Below are 23,710 nucleotides of genomic sequence, written 5' to 3'. Positions count from 1 at the left end.
CATTTAAAAATATGGGTACTCATGAGACCCAGGCAACCCATCTGTTACCCCTCATGTAGTACACCGACAGACACTGGGTAACCCATATGGTTACCCAAAATAATTTAAAACATGGGTACTCATGAGACCCAGGCAATCCATATGTTACCTCTCATGCAGTACACCGGCAGACAGACTAGAGCTCTAATTAAATTATAACTGACACCCGACCAATGCTTGATTCCGATTACTACCAACAACGTCCGAAGACCAGAAAACATTTTAACAAGACTCAATATTAAAACCACGTACAATATTACAATCCACACATGTTATTGTACTACAACCAAGCAACTCTTGCACAACAATATTTATATAGTCACCCTAATAATCCATTATACCGAAAGGTATGTTATCTCCATTCCGGTCTCATCCGCCACAATTAATCAAGAACATTACCATCTCATAATTTAAATAGAAACCGTAACATTATATAATAGACACTGGGTAACACTACTTCGATCATGATGATCATTGTGAGATTTACTCACCTTTATTCCTGCGTGCAACTTCCACGGCACCAAGAGCGATTCCCTCACTCGTTTCGTTGGTCACCTAATAACATGATAAAGTTCGTAGAAAACGATATGTAAAATTTTAGGTGACGATTCATTACAGCATGAAACATTGTTAACAAACACTGTTCATGAAACACTGTGCATAGACTGCATACGCCGCCACCGTTCCGGTGACCACCGATGATCACCAAAATTTACGACTACAATCTGAACAATATTTCCAACAACTTTCTAGTTGACACCAAAGTCGAAATCGAAGCCTAAATAGTCCAATTGACGAAGAACATAAAATCAGCCTTATTCACAGACCCTAGAAAAAGAAATCGTCGATTCTCCTTGTGTGTTTTCAAATAGATAAAAATCACCTTAATTGGTTGCCGGAGGAGGGAGTTCTCCTCACTTCTTCAAACAGAACAGCCGTATTGTTTATTCGATTCTGGACTTCAAACAGCTCGAATCTCTCCCAAACACTAACCCAGATCGGTAGGGGATGAAGAGACAGTTCCAACGCCACCGGTCTCACTCAATTCCGTCGCCGGATGACGGAGATATGGCCGGAGAAAGATTCGGCAACAAAGAGGGAAAAATCGCTTGAACAGTACCCGAGGTCGGGTGAACAAATTTTCTGATTTTTAATCTCCTCTCTTTCCTTTTATACTCATCCCAAAATCGGAAACCAAACTTCCATTGCTAAAAACTTTCACATACGACATTCATTTAAAGCGTGCCGCGCGTTTACGATTTCGTATTGACGAATTCTACGACTTTCATAAATGAAATTTTCTGAGGTTTCTTACGGATAAAAAGTGAACTCTTGACCCCTTACGGTAACGTTTCTGAGTATAAATCGCTTGAACACTTTTGTTTTCTCCCTCGTACTATATAATCGGATCACCACCAATTTAAATATCTCCAAACAATAATTTAAAAATAATTATAAATTTTCAGGATATTACATGGTCATTCTTAAATAATGCATGCATTTGCTCATTGCTCAATATCTGAATCGCGTACTACAAACATTCACATTGATTTGGTATCATCAGAGATTTACTAAATTAAAGGAAATTAAACAAAAAGAAAAGCGAGAAGAGAAGAGATCGGGTACAATTTACGCGGCATGCCAAAAAAGTTAGGAGGGGAACGTCTTGCCGAGTAAATTCACCTTAAGAGGACAGAATCTATAAATTACTTATGTAATTTTGGTTGTTATTGGCAATAAGTAAAATAACCCTAGATTTAGAATCTTTTTTTTTTGTCAAGATCCTAGATTTAGAATCTAGTTAAATAAATTTCATCATCTTTATCAAATCTAGACAATATTTTTACAAGAAAAAAAATAATCGAATCTTGTCAACCATTCAACGAAATCAGAGATCTCTTGAAGTCGGAAATTGGTCTCTAAAAATGGTACATATACTCCCTTCATGAAATAAATAATCTCAATTATGCGGGCATAGAGTTTTCAATATTTTCAATCATATATATAGACATAGACGATCAAAAGCCAAAGCCGTCTAAAGCATTGTCAGGACTCCTTGCCGTGACTATAGATCATGAAGCTACTTCTCTCATTCTCCCTCCATTCGTCCCTTCTACTACTACTTCTATTATTTGTCCAATCCTCAGTTTCCCTGGTAATCCCAAAGCTGAGTCCCACAGGAAGAATATTTTTACGTCGAAATTCATGGACACAAAGTCGACATGGCAAACCCTCGTCTGTACCTGATGCTCAGGATTTTCAGACAATATACTACAACCAAACGCTGGACCATTTCAACTATAGGCTTGACAGCTTTTCTTTCTTTCAACAAAGATATATGATCAATTACAAGTATTGGGGTGGCTCCAATGTCAGTGCACCTATACTTGCTTACTTAGGAGCAGAAGCCTCTATTGATGGAGACCTAAATAATATTTGGTTTATCAATGAAAATGCCATGCACTTTCAAGCTCTCCTGGCTCCTGGTATACATAGAGGAAACAGCTTTACCAGGATCATGTCATACTGAGACAGTGAGACGATAGAAATATATATCAAACTGTTTTATAAAATCAAATAAGGCCGTAATACTTGGTCTCAGACTCTTTTTTCCTAATCTACAACAGTACAATGGAAATCAATCTCAGATTACATACTGTATATAAAATATAATAAGCTGTGTTATATATAGTTGATGTATTATCAATTTACTTTGTCTGAGAGTTTATTTTATTTTCAGCACCGGTACTATGGGAAGTCAATCCCATTTGGATCAAGGGAAGATGCATTTAAAAATACAAGCACTCTTGGGTACTTCAATTCAGCTCAAGCATTAGCTAGCAGACTATGCAGAAATCCTTATGCATGTAAAGAAGCAACTAGGTGCTGAACATTCTCCAGTCATTGTTATTGGCGCATCATATGGTGGAAGTGAGTAATTGTAGACCCTGCTTCTTGAATTTGGAACGTCCTGTTACATATATACATACATTGGGGGGACTCAAGCATCCCATTGGTCAAGACAAGAAAAAAAAAAGGTTTTAAATCTTTTAATTTTGGGATTCTCAGTGAAAGTATCCACAAATACTAACTCTACTCATTTGTTTCCCTTCTATACTTTACTCTTCTCTTCCCCAATAACGTGTCTTCAGCCAAGTATCTCTTCTTCTAAAATGCTAGCTAAGTTACTAGCTATTACGTCACTAATCTATTCAATTATGTATTAATTGTGTTAAATTATGACTATATATATAATTTTGTCTGATATGTATAAATATTCTTTTTTCAATAGTTATAAGTGTCAATTAGACTACATTGACAAATTTGAGTCCAAACCGAAGCATTTGAAAAAAATAATTCATGGTTTCAAAGAAATGTCCAATCTACATTTCTAAAAAAACAAAAGTCTAGTCTACAAGTCCAAATATGAATTATTTTCATTTTTTATCTTTCCAAAGCTTTATTGATCAATCACGATCTTTAATTCAGTTTTCATTAGTCAGTCATTAACTTTTCAAACTACTAATAGAATGCTCTTGTAAATGATTCTAGATTACGATGTGCTATATGAATATTTGATTGGTTAATTTATGTTATTTGTGTATATGCATTAGAAGAATACACCTCACTACTTTCACCGACTAGGTATATCGATTTTGATTTCAATTTTACTAATTATTTTGCACCGTCGAGAATCTTCACTATCTTTTTATAGTTAAGTTCAAGCATTCCCAATGATCCAATTTTGAATCCGCCACTGGATGAAGGGTTCGTGTGATAACAATTTTGTCTTTGGCAGTGCTTGACTTCATGGTTTCGGCTAAAGTATCCCCACGTCGCTTTAGGAGCTCTCGCCTCATCAGCTCCAATTCTATACTTTGATGACATTGTTCCACCTGATACAGGATATTACTCCATTGTCTCCAAGGATTTTCAAGTAACTGATTTAATTCTGATTCTTTAATAACTTCATCATAAATCATCTTATAAATAGACTACTGGCATGCACGACATATTAAATTGCCAGATAAATCCACAGTATCAATAATTTATATGATGGATTAACATATTGGGTTATAGTTTGAGATCATGTTTGTACTGTTGGCCAGTAAATGTACTATTCTTAATGATATGGGAAATCATGTGTAGGAAACCAGTGAGACTTGCGACCAAGTCATAAAGAAGTCGTGGTCTGAAATTGATAATATTGCGTCTACGCCGGAAGGCCTCTCAACTCTTAGCAATAAATTCCAAACTTGCAGGTTCAGCTTATAACATTCATGTCGCATTGTGATTTACATAATCATATGTTCAATTATTGTTTGTGACTGCTGTTTTGTTTCTTATGCGTAATACAATTAGGCCATTGACAAACTCAACTGAGCTTAAGGACTACTTGGACGATCTATATTTTGACGCAGGTCAATATGATATTCCACCAATTACAGTGATCTGTGCTGCCATTGATGGAGCTTCTGCTTCTACAGATGACATTGTGTCGATGGTATTTGCAGGTGTGGTTGCAGGTGTTGATGCATCTAATAAAAACAACTCCTGCTACGTCAACAACCAACCGACGATTGAAGAAACTGAAACAGATGAGGGGTGGACATGGCAGGTAATCAACCAAATTTGTTCAAATCTATTTATCATCTCGTTGTTTCTTAATTAATACATGTATTATGTTTAAGCTAAGTAGTAATCTAAAAATTAAAGATCGATGTTATATGATGTTTCATATCTGCATGTACCAAATTTATTTTATATATCGGCAATATATGTTGTATTATTAATTAGCTCGTAATCGGACACGTACACATACGCGAATATGCAAATTAATAGCACTGATGTACTGGTGTCTAAATGATTATTTAGGTATGTAATAACCCGATTTTTCATAAACTAATTATTGGATTGTTTTTAGAATTTATGAAGTTTGTGTTCCGAGAGAATTACTATTCTACCCTTGTGTGTGTCTAAGCCTAATAGGTTTTCCGTTAGGAGATAGATTAGCATCTCCGTAATAGATTAGGACTCCGAATCTTACGGGATTGTGGTTTTGTAAATGCCTATATATAGGTCACCATATTATTCAATAATACACAATTATTTCATCATGCATCACGTTATCAGCACGTTGTCCTAAAACCCTGAACTTTTAGAGCCCTAGATTTTTTTTCTCTTTCTTCATCTCCTTCGCCGGCCGCCGTTGTCTCCGGCCTCCGGCATCTCCTCGCCGGCGCACCTTTTGTTCGCCGCTGCCCCCCCCCCCCCCCCCCCCGCTGCTACCCCCGCAGCCCTGCAAGCCCTACACACGACCCCTGCATCCCCCGCATCGCAGCCCCTGCACGCACGCAGCCCTGCCCGCAGCCCCTGCAGCCAGCCCCGCAGGGTCTCCTCCGCATTCGCTCTGCAAAAACATCTTTTTGCCCCGCAAGTCCCCGCATCAAAGCATTCAAAATTGCTCCTCCTGCATATTCACGGAAGAAACGTGAAATTCACAAGCAATGACTTTGCTCAAGAGAAGCTACTCCTGTATACTACAAACCTTCAAAGGTAAATTTTTCATAAATGTTCCCGCTTTTGAACGTATAGATATATTATATCGGGCGCTATTAGCCTTCTTCTTGTCTTAATTCCGGTCTTTCTTATAACGCCGATGAGACTATAGAGGGATGAGTTTCCCCTCTTGGTCGATGTTTTTTGTGTGACGGTCCTGGGGGAGTCACGATTGTCTGAAAGGGAAGTTAATCGATTTTCGTGTGGTCGCCTGAGTGCACCGTTATTTAGGGTGCGATCATTAGTATCGCCGCTTGCATCGATTTTTCTTGTGACCAAATACGTCACCCCTTCTAATTCCTATTATACTTGAATCTAATCGATTCCGTATTCGTTTTGTAGATGTCATCGCCATCTCGACCTGAATTTGGCCTTCTTGATCTAGAAGGAAAGGAATACCACCGCTGGGTTTCCGACATGGAGCTCGCTTTCGAGAGCCGAGGGATCGAAGGCATGTTTGCCGACCCTCCTGCTGATTTCCCACCCATGGCTAAGACTCAGACTCTCATCTTCATGAGACGTCACATCCATGCAACTCTCAAGAGGCAATACTTGAATGTAAAAGATCCTAAAGAATTATGAGACAAACTATGCTTGCGGTACAACAACGTTCATGATAAGCTTCTTCCTGAATTGACCGTTAGATGGGATAACATATGTCTATTGGACTATAAGAGAGTGGATGATTTCAATCAGGATATGCTATGCTTGCAATCCGATCTTGGCACCATTGGTGTCATCAAGACCGACCTAGACATATGTTATCCCATCTAACGGTCAATTCAGGAAGAAGCTTATCATGAACGTTGTTGTACCGCAAGCATAGTTTGTCTAACTATGAGAAAGCTCCAAAGCAAAAGAATCACTTAAGGAACGCTCCATACCAGCACCAAAACAACAACTCTCGTGGTGAGAGGCAACAAGGCAGGTCTCGGCCTCGGTCCAATACTTGGACCCATGATGGTGGCGGCGCCGCACCCTCTGGGGGAGGCAGTCCCCGTCCCAAACTCCAAGGAGGCCGTGCGCCTCCTAATGCCTCCACTTCCGGTAATGGCAAGTCTCCATGCTTCAAATGTGGCTCTTTCAAGCACTTTAATTGCGATTGTCACGCTAGCAAAGAGATGATCAAGGCTTACTCCGCCTACAAGAAGTTTTTACAACCCGAATCGAATAATGTGGATGAGGACCATGAGATCGAGACTCACCATATCTCCATGAAGCCCGAGCCCCTTGCTTCTAAGGCTAGGCCTCCGGCCGCTACCACGGATACTCCCGACTTTGATTAGTCGTTTTAGCTTCTTTAGCTTTATGATTTCAAGTATTATTATGGCCGACCGCCATTGTTATTTTCATTGAGTTTGTAATAGTCTTTTGATTTTGGAATTAGAAGTTCATGTGTGATGTATTAAAGATTGGCATTCAATAAAATTTCTCATTTTCTTGCTTACAAGACGATCTCATTGAGAATTTTATTTACCTAACACTTAGCATGATGATCAACGTGTGCAACTCACGTGGTTTTTAAATTGGATGCTTTTGAGTTACATGGGACCCCAATAGCACTACATTGTAAATTTGGAACTTAAAATTCGGGAAACGAACCTCGGAATGTCAAAAAACGACGTCGTTTTGCCCTTGGCCGGACCAGATTACTGTTCGGCGTTTCCGGCACGTTTTGCCTGCGTATTTGCCGCTCTCTGGCCAAATCCCGGCATTTTTTCTGGCACCGCCACCCAGTTCCTGCTGGCGTTCCCTGTCGGACCTGAAGTCCCGGCTCCCATACCGGGCAGTTCCTGCCGCCGCCGGCCGGTTTTCCGGCAATTGGTGCCGCCAGTTTTCGGCGAGTTTTTTCGACGATTTTTTCGTCGTTTCTCGTCATTTTTCCGGCATATTTCAGCAGTCCATGCTGCCACGTTTTCCTTGTCCAAAATTCACCCAGTTTTGAGTTCTTTTGACATGGTTTTCCGGTTCGTTTTTCCTGTTTTCTCTAAGTCCGTTATATGCACTCACCGGCACTCTTTGCGTGTGTTTCCACACCATTTTTGGATGGTCTCGACCACCCTAGGTTACTGTTTGGTATTTCACTGCTTCAATACCATGATTTCCAACTCTTTAGTTGAAGAATGTAGTACTATTTCCATGTGATACATTCGATGGGATCGCACTTTGTTCCGATTCCCTACGGCGTATTGTATAGAATTGTTCCCGTGTTGCTGACTCTCTTAATTGTCATTTTGTAGATGTCCAGCGGCAAAATCGAATGTCTAGCTGATTGCGGAACCACCCACACTGTCCTACGGCATAAGCAGTTATTCACGGATCTAGTATTTTCGACTTCTTCGATGACTACAATGATTGGCTCGAAATCCATCATTCAAGGAAGAGGCACTCCTTCTTTCATGTTGCCTAATGGTACGACTCTTAACGTCGTAGACGCTCTTTATGCATCGACGTCTCCCCGCACCTTGCTAAGTTTTAAGGACATACGTGCCAATGGTTTTCACCTCGATACTTATGTTGAAAATGGAGAGGAATATCTTTGTGTTACCTCTGAGAAAGCAGGCTTGCGCCGCATCTTAGAGAAGATGAAGAGTCTTGGGAATGGTTTGTATCTTACTTCCATTCGGATCTTTGAATAATATGTGGTTGAACGCAACTTTTGTGATTCGGACTCTTATATGCTTTGGCATGCCCGTCTCGGGCACCCTGGACGTGATATGATGATTAGAATTCTTAATAATTCACATGGTCATCCATTTTTCAAGTCCCGGAAGCGATTGGAGGATCACATCACCCGTGCTCCGCACGGTGAGGCCGTGCCTACCCATGCACCGCATGGTGTGGCCGAGCATGCCTCACTCGGCAGCTCCACGGCTTTCATGCCATCGGTGGCGGCATCCCCTCCTTCACAGGAGCTTGTGATGCCTCCCGTGCTTTCAAATGCCTCCATGGCAATTTCTGATGCCCATCACTCTTGCTAAATTTCAAGGAAGTCCTTCTTTTGCTAAGGCTTCGACCGAGAACATTCCATTCTTACAACGTATCCAAGGTGACATTTGTGGACCTATTCAACCAGAATGCGGACCTTTTCGATATTTTATGGTATTGGTTAATGCATCGACGCGTTGGTCACACGTCTTTGCTATCCACAAAGAATGCTGCATTTGCTAAGTTATTAGCTGAGATCATCAAACTTTGGGCTCACCACCCCGATTATCCTATCAAATCCATTCGTTTGGATAATGCTGGAGAATTCACCTCCAAAACGTTTGATGATTACTGCATGTCTATTGGGATCGAAGTTGAACATCCCGTTCCTCATGTTCATTCACAGAACGGTCTAGCAGAGGCTACCATCAAGCGTATTCAGCTTGTTGCTCGGGCAATGGTTATGGGTACTAACCTACCGGTCTCTGCGTGGGGATATGTAGTGTTGCATGCAGCGACACTTATTCGTTTCCGACCCGCGGCAAACCAAGCGTTTAGTGCGTACCAGATGGTAACTGGTTACGAACCCAATATTTCACACTTACGCTTATTTGGTTACGCCGTTTATGTGCCTATTACGCCTCCGATGCGTACTAAGATGGGTCCTGAGAGACGATTAGGTATCTATGTTGGCTATAATTCCCCAACGATTGTCTGCTACTTAGAACCAACCACCGGAGATCTCTTTACTGCAAGATTTGCAGATTGTTACTTTGATGAGACATGCTTCCCGTCGTTAGGGGGAGATGGGAATGTTATCATTCCAAATGAACGTCAGGAATTGACGTGGTGTGTCCCCACTATGTCTCATTATGATCCCCGCACTGCTCAAAGCGAGTTAGAAGTGCAACGCATTATCGACCTCCCGAAAGTCGCGGATTCGATGCCCGACGGATTTGTAGATATTGCTAAAGTGACGAGATCGAACATACCCGCTGCGAACGTACCGGCACGGTTGGATGTCCCAAAATACGGGCGTGGAAGACAAGCTCCTGTACCTAGCAACGTTGGCACCGCCCCTGACAGTGGGACGGAGGCCGGCGGCGGCACCACCGTACGCCGTGGTGTTGTCGGCGCCCCTTGTGGCGACGATGCCGAGATGGCCCGGCATGGAGCAGCTTCGGCCTCGGCTTCTCAAAGGAAAAGGGGGAGACTGATAAACTCTAGGGATTCAAAACCTAGAAAGAAGCGAACGACTAAGGCACAGCGCGTCATCAACGATGAATCACCATCGTATGAAGTTGTCTCTGATTACAGCTATGTCCATGAATCAACTAAAGTGTTACCGTGGGACGCTATGGAACCTTGTTTGATGCCAGAGAACAACAAAATCTCAGTGAACTACACAAGTGAGCAGTCGGTCCGAAACCGAGCCACTACATGCATTGATGACGTTTTCGCTTATTCCGTCGCACATGAGATCATATCTGAAGACGACGTTGAACCTCGCTCTGTAGCTGAATGCGAACGTAGAGCAGATTGACCGAAGTGGAAGGAAGCAATCTAGGTAGAACTTGACTCATTAGCGAAGAGAGAAGTCTTCGGAAAGGTTGAATTGACTCCAAGAGATGTCAAACCAGTTGGACATAAATGGGTCTTCATTCGTAAGCGTAATGAGATGAACGAGATCGTTCACTATAAGGCAAGACTCGTGGCGCAAGGATTCTCACAATGACCTGGTATTGACTATGAAGAGACTTATTCTCCTGTTATGGACATCATTACCTTCCGCAACTTTATTAGTCTGCTAGTGTCTGAAAGACTAAACATGCAGCTTATGGATGTGGTCACAGCTTATCTCTATGGGGATTTTGACGCAAAGATATACATGAAAGCTCCAGAGGGACTACCTTTACCTCCATCAAGTGCCTCTAGACCACGGAGTGCTCATGCAGTCAGATTACGTCGTTCATTGTACGGGTTAAAGCAATCCGGAAGAATGTGATACAATCGGTTGCATCAATACTTGGTGAGAAGGTGTTACAAGAATGATGAACTATGCCCATGCGTGTTCATACGAAAGACAAATTCCGGATTCGTCATCGTTGCGTTCTACGTTGATGACATGAACATAATCGGTACTCTTGATGAGATTGAAGAGACCGTGTCTTATTTGAAGTCGGAATTTGACATGAAAGACCTAGGGAGGACGAAATTCTGTCTCGGCCTTGAGCTTATGCATAGGGCCGACGACATCTTAGTGCATCAGTCAAATTTCACACAGAAGATGCTTTGACGTTTCAATATGGATCTATGCAGTCCATTGTCTACTCCCATGGTCGTCCGAAGTCTAGATATCAAGAATGATCCCTTCCGTCCTAAAGAGGATGATGAAGAAGTTCTTGGTCCTGAAGTTCCATACCTTAGTGCAATTGGTGCACTATTGTATCTTGCTCAATGCACTAGACCAGACATATCTTTCGCAGTGAACTTATTAGCTAGATTTAGCTCCGCGCCTACGCTACGTCATTGGAATGGAATCAAGCATTTGTTTCGGTACTTGAAAGGTTCCCTTGACATGGGATTGTTCTACCCCTATTGCAGAGAGAACACCGCCACGGTATCTCCCCGCACCACCGCCGTCGCCGACCCCGGCCTTGCCGCCGTACGCCGCAGCGACGCCACCGGCCGCCATGGCGTGGAGACCGTGCACGGTGCCGAGAGCAGCAACCGGTCCCGTGCAGCTCTTTCCCCCGATGCAAAGACTCCAAACAACTTGTTAGTTGGTTATGCCGACGTAGGGTACCTCTCTGACCCTCACAAGGCTCGTTCTCAAACCGGTTATGTGTTTACCATTGAAAATACGGCGATATCTTGGAGATCCACTAAGCAAACTCTTGTTGCTACTTCTTCGAATCACGCGGAGATCATCGCTCTCCATGAAGCAGTTAAAGAATGTGTTTGGCTACGATCACTAGGGCTGGGATCGGTACGGGACGGGTCAGGATTCGACCTAATACCGAATCATCCCGATCCCGATAGGTTCGGGACGGGTTCGGGACCAATCGGGACCATTCTGCATATTACTTTTTTTTTTTGAAAACCTGCACATTACTGCTTGCAATCAAGAACATAGCACAATAACAAGTTCATACTGATATAGCAAACTAATACAAAACCAGTAGCCAAACTTAATACAAACCAGTAGCAAAAGGCCAAACTTAATACAAAACCAGTAGCAAAAGGCCAAACTTAATACAAAACCAGTAGCCGAAAACAACAGTAAACAGTTCATACTTCATAGCAAACTTAATAAATAATAACATATCAAGAACATAGCAACAACAATAGCTTCAGATAAAACACCATTAACTTGTCTCTGAATCATATTCAGATCCCAGCTCAGTGTCATCATCACTAACTTCAACAAGTTCATCATCTGATTCATCATCAACTTCAACAACTTGTTTCTTTCCCTTGAATGTTGGAGGAGGACAATTACTTGAAGAGGCTGTGCTTACATGCTCTGAAAGACAAACAATTTCATTTAGACATTTAGTACCCAGTCTTAAGTGTCTAACAATCAATGCTTCAACAAATTTGTAATCAATGCTTCAAAATAAATTAATAAGATAGCATTAAAGTGACTAAACCACAAACAATCAAGTAATCAACAATTCAAAATGAATTACCTCTCTCACACTGCTCATAAAACTCATTGTCTGTAATGGATGGTTCCTCTTGTATGCAGCTAATTTCATTACCCCTCAACCAGCTTTGTAAACATATCAATGCTTCAACAGATTTAGGAGTCAAGGAACTCCTAAAGCTGTCAATGACTCTGCCTCCGGTGCTAAAAGCAGACTCGGATGCAACAATTGAAACTTGAATAGCCATTACATCTTTGGCTATTGCTGCAAGAATAGGGTACTTGGGTCCATTCATCCTCCACCATAGCAAAATAGGAAATTCAAATGCTTCCTTCGCATTAGGGTTAGTGACCTCAAGAGGATCCAGCAAGTATTTGTCAACTTCATGCACAACCACAGCCTCATCAAGCTCAGAAACAACCTTGCTCCAGTCAGCCATGTAACCTCTGCTGCCACTACTTGATCCTGAGCTTTGTGATGTGCTACTAACGTTTCTTTCAGCTGTCTTCTTTACAGTAGCATACGTTGGTGCATATTCTTCATACAAGGACATCAACACATCCTTCAACTTCTTCGTTTTAGTCTCCACCTCTTGCTTGGTAAAGCCTTCTATTGTGAAGAGATGACTTATGTGTCTGAGCTTACACCTAGGATCAAGAATCAGCCCCACAAATACCAATGGATTTAAATCAGAATAAGTCCCGTAGTACTTGAGGAACTTGGCCTTCATCTGTTGGGCCATCTCATACAAAGTCTTCTCAGTTTCTGTTTGTGTTGCTATTTCAGGCTGCACAAGGAGCTTTCCAATCTCAGTTTCCATTGCTAAAACATCATGAAATGTGGTGTGGATAGTGGGACGATTACTTGCACTAGCTCTTAGAGTAGCTTCGAAAAACGTCAAAAGAAAATGCACAAACACTTTTGCCTTATACCATTCTTCCTCCTCGGGTGGTCCTACTTTAGGCCTCCTACCTTTGGTTGGAAGCAAGTTTCCCTCCTCATCGAACTCTTCGTCAGGCTCATTGAAATATGCTGCAAAACCAGTGTCTGCTTCAACTGCCATTCTTGCAAAGACTGCTTTGAACTTCAAGGCAGCTTGCAACATTAAAAATGTTGAATTCCACCTTGTAGGAACATCCATAACAACCAGACTTTGACAAGAGATCTCTTCCTTTGCTGCACATGATTAAAGCTTTCCAACCTTGATGGTGAAGATCTCACAAACTTCACTGCGTTTCTTATCGCTAACACTGCTTTATTCAACCTTTTTAACCCACTTCCAACTATCAAATTACAAATATGGGCTGTACACCTAACATGCATGTGCTGACCCCCTAATATGGATTCCGGTTTTTCTCTTTTGTTCAGTTTGGACCTAACATAATCAATGGCACACTTATTTGCTGCAGCATTATCGACTGTGATGGTAAGAACCTTGCTAATTCCCCACTGAAGCAAACACGCCTCGATAAGAAGACCTATAGAATTCCCGCTGTGAGAAGATATAATGCAGAAGTTGATTATCCTCTTATGCATTTCCCACTTATCATCGATAAAGTGTGCCGTTAGCACCATGTAGTTCATGTTTTGAACACTTGTCCAAGTATCGGTAGTGAGGCACACCCGATGACATTTAATATCAGAAATCAACTTCTTCTTCGTCTTATCATACAAACTCAGAAAGTTCTTCACCAAAGTTTTCCTACAAGGGACTTTAAACAAAGGCACTGCAACATGACAAAAGTGCCTAAATCCTTACTTTTCAACAAACCTAAAAGGAAGTTCATCAACTACAACCATTTCAACACAAGCTTGCATCACTGCATCAGGATTATATGCTATCATCTTCATCGTATTGCCCTTACTTTTATCACTAGAAAATACTGGCTGATTTTTCTCTACTACTTTCACTTTCCTACCCGGATAAAACTTGCAGTTAAACTTTAAGTGCCTAAGCATCCCTGAATTTCCATTGCTACGAGAATCACAAGCATAGTCTCCTAAAGGACCCTTAGGACAGTATCTACACTTGGCCCTCTGAGATTCATGTACAATATCTTTCTTACCCTTCACCTTAGTGACTTTCCTGTCTGTATATTCATCAAAATTCTTCCATACCCAACTGCGTTTCCTACTATTCCGAGTATCTTGACTAACATCAGAAGCTTCTTCACTAATTTGGGGCAATGAATTAGAGAGAGAAGGAGTTGTACCAGAAGAAGAATTGACCGGAGTCGTCTGAGCAGAGAGAGACAGAGTTGTACCAGGTCCAGATGTAATGATTGTTTCGGCTGCTTCCTCCGGCCTAAGTCTCTTCTTACTCTTTCTAATCTGTAAGAGAATGAAACTTGCAGTAAGAATTAAGATATTCCCAACCCAGAAAAATGAAATCTAAATGTAATCCTTAACAATGAAAACCATAAACTTACTCCCAGTTTTCCCATTGAAGATTGGCGATAGCAGAGAGGCGTCTGAGAGCAGAGACGCGACTGAGAGAGAGTAGAGAGTCGGGAGAAGAGAGTCGCGAGAGCAGACTAGCTAGCAGAGAGTCGACTGAGAGCAGAGAGTCGACTGAGAGCAGAGAGTCGACTGAGAGCAGACTAGCTAGTAGAGACGCGATTGAGAGAGAGCAGAGAGGCGAGATCTGAGAGTCGCGAGAGCTGAGAGTGAGAGAGAGGCGTTGAGAGAGAGCATCAGAGAAGAGAGGCGACTGAAGAAGTGTGTTAGAAATCTAGGTTTTTCTGCTTTAGTCTCTCTCTCTCTCTTAAGTTTTGGACTGGGCTTCGAGAATTTGGACTGGGCTTAGATATTCGGGACGGGTCGGGATTTTCGGTATCTATTCGGCCCATCCCGATCCGACCCGTTTACTTTAATTCGGGGTCGGGACGGGTCGGGACGACATAATTTTAGAGGTGTATCCCGACCCGATCGGGACGGGACGGGACGGGTCGGGTTCGGTATCGGGATTTCGGTATTGGATTCTCAGCCCTAACGATCACGGCGCGTGAGAGAGCGTAGAATGGGCAGGAGGTGGCCTTGGGCCGTGGAGGGGAAGAGGAGAGAAAATGGAAGGGTTTGGGGGCGGCGGTGGCGAGCTACGCGCTGATTTTAGGAGGGGCGCGTGGGCCCCACGCATTGCCGTTGTGGGCGGCGCGTTAACCCAACGCGCCGCCGCACGTGGTGGCGCGTGAGCAGTAATTTCAAACAGTAATTTTTGTAAAAATTATTTTTACGTACGGTGAATGTAAAAAGTAATTTACGTACAATAAATGTGAATTTATTTTACGTACGGTAAATGTAAATGTAAATTACGTATAGTAATTGTAAAAGTAATTTCTGAAGGGTAAATCAGTAATTATTATTTACTGAGATAATATTTACGATTGAATAGTACATGCATGTACAAGAATACGTAAATAGTATGTACTCGTACAGAAATACATAAATAGTATGTACACGTACAAGAATACGTAATTAATATGTATTTGTACAGTAATACGTGAATAGTAATTACGTGAATAGTAATTTCGTAAAAACCTGAAATTACCGAACAGTAAAACATTATTACGGTTTTAGCATTTAAGGTTTTACGTAACGCTTTTAAATTCACTTCTTATCTATTCTAGGTGATCGACACAACAAGTAAAGGATTCGAGTTTGGAATCGTGGAAATTACGCTCAGGAGTATAAGGTGAGTAAAATCTCACAGTGAAGAATCTATCCTTGCGGAGATTCATGATTACTCTAAATTTAAAAGAATGAACTAGGATATGTATAAGATATAGTGGATTGTGTATGTGTAAAAATGGTAAATAGGTGCATATATATGGTTTGCTATATTATATACTGTCGTAATTTCCGTTTGCGGATGAGGTCATTTTAGTGTTGTTATCTATTTGTTCTGAGCATATCGATTGATTTGTACAAAATTCATGTGATGATTGTTTGTACGTGGTTTTAACTTGAGTTATGTTAAAACTTTTTTGTGGTCTGTGGACATGTCTTCAGACGTGTTGGCATGTCAGAACTTAGCCTTGGCCGGGTGACAGTTACGATTCAGTTAGAGCTCTAGACTGTCTGCCGATGTATTGCATGAGAGGTAACAAATGGGTTATCGGCTTATGAGTACTCATATTTTAGATATTGGGTAGCAAGTGGTTGCCCAATGTCGGCGGTGTACTAACATGAGGGATAACAGAGGTGTATCAGCGCTCATGAGTACCCGTATTATAAATGTATTTGGGGTAAACATAGGGGTTGCCCGATTTCTCATGAGCATATATATTTTTTGTCGATATTGGACAACCAGATGGGTCGTCCAATGACTCATGATTGATGTTTTGTGCATTTCGTATATAATTTTATGCGAGTTATATTGTTATTTTACTCATACGAGCTGCAAAGCTTACCGGGTTTGTGTTTACAATCCCCGTGCACCTATTCGATGGTGTAGGGGATAATTCCGCAGGTGTGGATTAGCGGAAAAATCGACGGACAACTCTGAAGACTTGAAGTTGTTTTATTCTATCTTGTGGTGAGGATTTGAGAGGATTTTTACATTTCCATTTGATATAATGTTGAATTATAAATTTGGTTTGTAATAATCAATTTGACTGAGTTGTACTATGAACTCAGTAATGATCCGCTGTGACATTAAAATGATTTCGATTTATTAAGATTGTTTTAGAGTTTTCACGACTTCGAAATTTGAGTTTCATACTTGAAATTTTGGGGTCGTGACAAGGTATGTAGTGAGATAATGATTCCCAAGGGCATGAGCAACGACACCATGTTTCAACCTGATGCATTTGATCTCAACGAATTCATCAATTACTGTAAGGAAAAGTATGGCGTTCCTCCTCGGCCTCATTGGATCACTACGTACTATGTAGGTCATGTATGTATATTTAGTCCCTTTTTATTGTCAATATTTGTGCATATATACTCCTAGAATTATTACTTATTTGTAGTCACTAGTGTAATAACCCGATTTTTCGGAACGAGTATTGGATAGTATTTAAGATTATAAATTTGTGAAATTTATTTAAATGAATTTTTTTTGCTTGCGAAGCGGTAAATCGAAAACGGAAACATTATCGAAACGTTTAATTAGAAGAACGTTACGTTTACGTGACGTAAAAATTGACTTTTATTTCGTCATTCGTTTGAGAAAACTTTTTTCATAGAAGTTGTAGAGCTTGTCGATACGAGTTCGTAGACACGTCATGTGTTCGAATCGGACGTCGAACGCGAAAGTTATTAACGACGGAAATTAGTTTCCGATTTGGAAAAAGGGTATAAAAGGAAAAATTGTGGGATTAGGGTTTCCATTTTCGGAAACCCTTCACCCTGCCTCCCTTTCCCACTTTCTCTCTCTTCTCTCTCGTTCTCTCCCCCGATCGCCCTCCCTCTCTCCAAAAGATCCACACCGGCGATCTGCACCTCCGACCGGACGTGTCACACACCGCCAGGCTCAAGACCACCGCACGGCCCACCTCAGCTACCCTGGAATTCGCCGCGCCGCCATGAAGACACCCGAGGCTCGCGTGATCGCCTCCGCCGTTCGAACAGCCCCACCGCCGACGCAAGGACTCGACTCTCACCCCTCTCCACCCTCCGACACCGCAGGTGAGCGATTGCGACGCTACGTGAGCGATTGCGACGCTACTCGAGCCATGACAAGCCCTCCTCGAAGGATCGAGCACCGCTGACGATCCGTCCTGCTCTGACGAGGTTCCAACGGTTCCACCATATGATCTAGGTAAGATTTGAGGTGATTGTTGTTGTGTGTGATTGTGTGATTGAAGATTGTTGAATTTGGGTTGATTTTTGGTGGAGATCGGAGGAAGAGGAGGAGGAGGAGGGTGGATCACCGCCCCCTTAGGCGGCGCGTGTGAGTGTGTGAGGCGGTGTGGAGGCGGCCTTGGCCGTGTAGGAGTGGAGGGGGAAGAAAGGAAGAGGAATGGGGCGGCGTTGGCGTGCTACGCGCCGGCATTAGACTCGGCGCGTGGGCCCCACGCGCGGTCTCCGGTGAGTGGCGCGTGTACCCCACGCGCCGCCACGTACGGCGGCGCGTGAACAGTGGTTCGACACAGTAAATTATAAATTTTATTTTACGATTATGAAGGTAAAAATGTGATTTACGTACGGTAAATGTAAATTTATTTTACGTACAGTCAATGTAAATGTAAATTACATTCAGTAAATGTAAAAAGTAATTTCGGAAGTGTAAATCAGTAATTATTATTTACTGAGACAGTATCTACATTTGAATAGTATTCGTACGTACAGAAATACGTAAATAATATGTACATGTACATGGATACGTAGTTGATGTGTATTTGTATAGAAATACGTGAATAGTAAATACATGAACAGTACTTTCATAAAACCAAAAATTGCTGAACAATAACTTATTTTTACTGTTTCGGCATTTAAGGTTTACGAAACAATTCTAAATCATTTTCTTATCTTTTCAAGGTGATCGATAAATCAAGGAAATGAATTACCTTCGGAAATTGTGGAATTACGCTCGAGTTGATAAGGTGAGTAAAATCTCACATATTTACGATTCTACCCTTGCGGAGATTCAAGATTTTTACAAGAGTTTTAAAATATCGAAATATGACATGTATATGAGACAGTGGAATATATATATTTGTATAAATGGTAAATAAGTACACATATATATAATTTGCTATATTATATACTGTTATGAATTCATTGTGAATATGTCATTTTGATGACGAGATTTATATGATGAGCATGTGATTTAATTTGTACAATATGAGGTGTGATTATTGTACTTGGTTTTAACATGGTGTTTGTTAAACGTTTTGTATTCGGACGTGTTTATGAAATATGACATGTATATAATATAGCAGATTATATATATATATATATATTGTATAAATGGTAAATAGGTACATATATATATATAGTTTGCTATATAATATACTGTTATGATTTTATCGTGATGATGTCATTTTGATGACGTGATTTATATATCGAGTATGTGATTTTGATTTGTACAATATGAGGTGTGATTATTGTACGTGATTTTAACATGGAGATTGTTAAAATGTTGACTTGTCTTCGGACTTGATTTTTGGTACAATATGAGGTGTGATTATTGTACGTGATTGGCATGTCGGGACCTAGCCTTTGGTCGGGCGAAAGTTACAATACAGTTAGAGCTCTAGTCTGTTTGCCGGAGTACTACATGTGAGGTAACAGGTGGTTATCAGCTCATGAGTACTCATATTTTTGGATGTTGGGTAGCAGGTGGTTGCCCAATATCGGCGGTGTACTACGTGAGGGGTAACAAATGTGTACCAGCGTTCATTAGTACCCGTATTATAAATGTATTTGGGTAACTAGATGGGTTGCCCGATTTCTCATGAGCACTTCATTTCATATATTTTTGGGACAACCAGATGGGCCGTCCATTGACTCATGAGTGCATTTATATTTGTTGATTTGTGGGTTTTCGTATATATTGATATGCGAGTTATATTTTTATTTTACTCATACGAGCTATAAGCTTACCGGATTTGTGTTTACAATCCCGGTGCACCAATTCGATGGTGTAGGGGATAATTCCGCAGGTGTTGATAAGTGGAAATTGAGAGACGACTCCGAAGACTCGAAGTCGTTCATTATCCGCTTGTGGTGAGGTTTCTATTGTGGATTTGTGTGTGAGAACTTGTGAGGATTTATTTGTGGGTTTGTGAGAGACTGTGAGGATTATTACATTTTCATTTTATGTAATGTTAAATTATAAATTTGTTATGTAATAATTGGTTGTCTGAGTTGTATTGTGAACTCAGTGATGATCCGCTGTGCATTTAAAATGATTTCGATTCATTGAGATTGTTTTGGTGTTTCACGACTTTGGAATTTTGAGTTTTTATGCTCGAAATTTCGGGGTCGTTATAACTAGTGTCGATCAAAACCCTAATCTATTAATTTTACTTCCATTGCTATTAATGCACGTTGCTTATCTATACTACGAAATTCAATAACCCCGAAAAATGCAGGATATAAGATTGATTGTCCGTAATTTTGGTAGCAACATCATTTTCTGGAATGGACTAAGAGATCCGTTTAGTATTGGAGGGTAAGGAAATATATAGCTTTAAACAGCAATCAATTCAAAAGTACGTGTTTTATTATCATGCTTATTTGGTGTAATTTATATTATCTTGATGAAATTTAAAAAAAAACATGTTCAAAGTTGAACGTCCAATATGGCAATATCTACTAGATAATAACTAATCATAATTTTTACATCTCATGACAGTGTGTTAGAGAGCATATCAGACAGTGTACTTGCCGTAAATACGAAGAATGATACGTGTATCCCGCCACAAATTCATTTGTTTTCAGAATTATCGAAACCTAAATAAGCAGAATGAGAATATATATTCATGTGATCAACAATGTCCGATCGACTTCATAATTTTCTTGCGCACACGGTTTACAATATATACTTTTGCAGGTTCTCATTGTCTGGATAGGCGAAGCTACCCCTGAAGATCAAGAATGGCTGGTCAATCAACGCAGAATTGAAGTTGAAGCTATCACACGATGGATTGCTAAATACTATACTGAATGATATGAGCATTTTGTGCGACGTTCTTAACATGTTTTTATCTCTATTTGTACTTTACTTAGCCTTTATTGTTATATTATTGAGTCATTGAGTCGTAGTAAGAGTTTTGGGCGGTATTAGATGTATTTTTGTGCTTACATGAGTTAAAAACACAGAATTAGTTTAGAGTCTTAATTTGAGTAGGAATCCTTGTAGGAGTATGAAACCTAGTTGGATTAGGAGTCTTCATCTTTTTACGTTTTTGTCGCATTAGCGATATTTTGAGAGTCATTCTTGCACTAGGAATCCTTGTTAGGTTTCAAAACTAATTATCTCTTACTTATGATTTTATTTTCTTATTTTCAGATTGGATTTAAGAGATAATACTAGAGGAAAACAAGGAGAAGTCATGCACATAGAGTCCTATCATCAACAATTAAATAGATGTGATAAAAAAGTGGAGAGAATTAAGAGAGAAGTCATTGCCGTGGGAAGAAGAAAAGAAGAAGGAAGAAATAAATGTGAAGATTAATTAAGTGAAAAGAAGAGAGATGGAGCCATGCATATTCAATCTAAAAGCTAGAAGATGATCATTAAATGAATAAAGCAAGACATGATTTAGGAAATAAAACATGACATGATTTAGAGAATAAAACATGACATGATAAGGTATTAAAACATGGCATTATAATAGGAAGAAAGAGGCAAGTTCAAACCAAGTCTACCCTCCTCTTTCCTCTATATATACATGGCATCACCTCTCAAATAATATCACTTCTCCTTTGCATTAAAGAGCCAAAACTCTACCAAAATACTACCTCAAACATACTTCACCAAAACAGCAAGTTGTTATCCCCCATATACCAATTTCATCTCCACCGAAATCACCATTGAAGACACACTTCCAAGGTTCCTACAACGTGTGATTCTCGCAACTCTTCTTCATGAGTTTGTTCGTTTTTAATTTTTTACAATACTTTTTCTATGAAGATTGTAGTATGATGTTTGTATGAGATTATTGTTTTATATTAAGAATTGAAATTTTTAGATTGTTTTATTGTATTTTTGGATCTTTGCCGAATTGGTTTCCTATAATTTTTGAGTTTGTATTTCTATTGTTGTGTTCTAATAATCTTTCTCATACTTTTAGATAATTTTCAGATATGTGCATATGAATTTAGTGCTTGGATGTAGTCCCTAAGATTGTGTTTGAGTGCTAGATTTATCAACCATATTAACACAAATCGAATCATGCCCTAAGTAGGTTCAGTTTGTGTTGATTAAAAGTGGTAAAAATTCTGGAAATTTGCATGTGAAACCATCGTGGGTGACGTCATACATGAAACATGTCTCAAACAAAGATTTGGTGCTTAAATGTAATCTTGTTTGATTTATACTCTAAGTATTATTGAATTCGATTGCATGCAAATTTAGATTAGGCCCTAAGTCAATCTAAATGTTAATTTAAATCTTGCATGATTAGATGATCCCCTAAGGCTCTAATTGTATTGATGTCTAAAAAGTATGTAATTGGTCGAATTAGAATGCATGATAGGTTCGAACTTGTAATCATGTGGTGTAATGGTAAATTTGGTTTAAGTTTGTTAAAGAGAAGTCGATCATGTAAATAGTAATTTAGGTTTTATTTTAGTAGTTAATAATCAATCTCAAACCCCCATTATTTGTTAACACTAAAATTTTAGAGTTTCCTTCAATTTCCCGGACTGAACGATCTCTGCTTATTCTATACTAACGATGACATTTTACAGGGTTAATTATAGACGTTTTAAATAACGCACTATCACTGAACTCAGAGCTTTGGAGGAAAAGATCTAGTATAAGGTACGTAAGTCGTACCTACATGCACCAATACTCAATTAAATCTGCGTGAGTTGCCTATTTTGCTTGTAGTGTCGAATGGACTCGCTGCCTCGCTGGAGATAATTTTCGTGTTCTGGACTTCTAGTTGAAGGCTTAATTATAATTATTTTTGTTATCTATTTAAGTGTAACAACCCTAAAATTTCGAGCTTAAAAACTCAAAATTCTAAAGTCGTTAAACATAAAATAATCTCAATGAAATCGAAATCATTTAAATGTCACAGCGGATCAATTCTGAGTTCTCAATACAACTCAGACAAACCAATTATTACAACCCAAATTTATAATCCATACATAAAATGAAAATGTAATAATCCTCACATCACTCACAAATCTCACAAATAAAACCACACCAATTCTCGCACACAAATCCACGCTAAAAACCTCACCACAAGTAAGATACGAACGACTTCGAGCCTCCGGAGTTGTCGCTCAATCTCCACTAATCAACACCTGCAGAGTTATCTCCTACACCATCGAATTGGTGCACCGGGATTGTAAACACAAACCCGGTAAGCTTTACAGCTCGTATGAGTAAAATGAAAATATAACTCGCATATTAATATATACGAAAATCACAAATCATCAAATATAAATGCACTCATGAGTCAATGGACGGCCCATCTGGTCGTCCCAAAGAAATGAGAAATAAAACGCTCATGAGAAATTAAGTAACCCTTCTGGTTACCCAAATGCATTTATATTACGGGTACCAAGAACGCTGGTACACATCTGTTACCCCTCTCGTAATACACCGTCGATATTGGATAGCCACCCGCTACCCAACATCCAAAACAATCTGAGTACCCATGAGCAGACAACCACCCGTTGCCTCACATGCAGTACTAAGGCAGACAGACTAGAGCTCTAACTGTATCGTAACTTTCGCCCGGCCAAAGGCTAGGTTCCGACTTGCCAAACACGTACAATAATCTCACATCATATTGTACCAAATCACGTCCGAAGACAAATCAACATTTTAACAATCTCAATGTTAAAATCACGTATAATAATCTCACATCATATTGTACGAATCAAAATCACATGCTTGATATATCTTG

The 23,710-nt window shown here is 40.1% G+C and overlaps 1 pseudogene; it reads left to right on the top strand.

The window, feature by feature from the left end:
• Positions 1–2,113: 2,113 nt before the first annotated feature.
• Positions 2,114–20,793, top strand: LOC126787305 (uncharacterized; annotated as a pseudogene).
• The last annotated feature ends 2,917 nt before the right edge of the window (positions 20,794–23,710 follow it).

Source organism: Argentina anserina, chromosome 3 (genome assembly GCF_933775445.1).
Source record: "Argentina anserina chromosome 3, drPotAnse1.1, whole genome shotgun sequence".
NCBI lineage: Eukaryota > Viridiplantae > Streptophyta > Magnoliopsida > Rosales > Rosaceae > Argentina > Argentina anserina.
This window is presented reverse-complemented; position numbering and strand designations above follow the sequence as displayed.